Source organism: Apaloderma vittatum, unplaced genomic scaffold, assembly GCF_000703405.1.
Source record: "Apaloderma vittatum isolate BGI_N311 unplaced genomic scaffold, ASM70340v1 scaffold13735, whole genome shotgun sequence".
NCBI lineage: Eukaryota > Metazoa > Chordata > Aves > Trogoniformes > Trogonidae > Apaloderma > Apaloderma vittatum.
Genome location: NW_009717744.1, coordinates 13,907 through 15,499, shown reverse-complemented (window position 1 = coordinate 15,499; position 1,593 = coordinate 13,907). Strand labels below are relative to the sequence as shown.

General features: G+C 55.3%; 1 protein-coding gene across 1 annotated transcript in view; it reads right to left on the bottom strand.

Moving 5' to 3' along the window:
• Nucleotides 1-1,593, bottom strand: part of LOC104274404 (plexin-A2-like) — a gene marked incomplete at its 5' end in the record, with an annotated part of 56,120 nt that overhangs the window by 41,504 nt on the left and 13,023 nt on the right. The window lies entirely within an intron of this gene.

Here is a 1,593-nt window from a genome sequence, read left to right as displayed (position 1 = left end):
CCCAGTGCCCCCGAGCAGCAGTGCGTTCCCCGCATTTCTGACGTGCCCGGGAGCTTTAAGAGAAGCTGTAACCCTGCTGGAATGGGCAACATGTGTACACACAAAACAACAGACCACAGCTGCTCTCAGCAGCAGATGAAGCATTACCCTCAGTTCATAGACGACGGAGCAGTGCTGGTGAGAGCGGAGCAATCGCACACGGCACAAGGGCTGCTCCGTGAACCGCTGCTGGTTGGCTGCAGGGCTCTGCCCAGCACTTTCCAGGGGCACACGGACCAGATCTGCAGAGACTTGCCCTAAAAACACCTGCGGCAACCTGTGCAGGGGCCAGTGTCCCAATGCCACCCCTCTCCTGCCCGACACGGAGGCAGCGCCGGAGTTCCCTCTGCCGTACGGCTTCTCCCCATCCATCCCTGTCCTTTAACATCCCCCTCGCCTTCAAGTGCTTGGCCACTTGCCACCCCTGGCACGCACGGAGACACGGAGGCCACATTTTGTTTACCCTCCTTGCCCAGGAGAAAGCCCTGGGCTGCGCGGGGGACGCGTCTCGCCCCCCACCTTGAAAGGGAACCCCCGTGGCACAGCAGGGTGGGCAGCCCCGCATCTGCCCGCTCCGAACAGACTGGCAGGCTGTGCTCCGCGACAATGTGGGCTTTGTTCCTGGCTCTGGCACGTCCGAGGGTGTCAGTGACACTGAAAAGCTTTGACTGGCCCTTTCTGTTTGTTTTCTTGGCACACACAAGTATCATTTAAACAGCCCAACCTCAGCTCTGCCCTGCACCTCGCGTGTGACTGACATTCTTATTCGACAGCAGCTTTGCCCGGAGAATGGTCCGAGCAGAAAACGACGGCTTCCAGCCCCTCCAGCTCCTATGATGCCCACTCACCTCCCCACCTGCTTTCCCAGGACAGCATCACACATCTCAGGCTTGTCGCTGAGACACCCACATCCCACAGGACATCACCTTCCCAAGGGAGTGTGAGCTTTGGGGCAGCACAGCCACCCCAGACCCCGCTCATCTCCTCTCCACAGCTGGTCATGAAGATCTGCTGCATGCTACGAAGCAGGCACACGAGCCACCCTTGATTCCCTGCTTTATGAACCATTTCAGGGTTCTTCAAATTGTTTAAATACTGCAGAAACCTGGGGGGAAAGTCACAGGCACGACCTGTTTGTGTAATTTTATATAGCCTTGAAAAATCCAAAGCATTTGAGCGCCCTAAGTAGCTTTAAAGGTCACAGAGTCGTATCATTACTGTTTTCACAGCCTAACCATGGTCCTGCTACTCGTTTGCTCCAGGAACACTGCTGTAGTCTCCACAGCTTTTTAGCAAGCATTGCTCTCTAACTACATTACGCTGTCCTTGCCAGTCAATTTTCTGCTACTCCATCACTTTCCCACTTGTATATCATTACATACGGCTGTCAAAAATAATTTAGGAACCTGACCACCAGTGTGAGAAATGAACCCTCCTAAGTATGTCCCAAACCCTCTAATTCTGAAGGAAAATGAGCTTTCAGCCCTTTCCCCCACAGAAGAAAACCTCCGTCCCACGGCAGCCGCAGCACGCCCGCCCCCCCATCCCAGACGG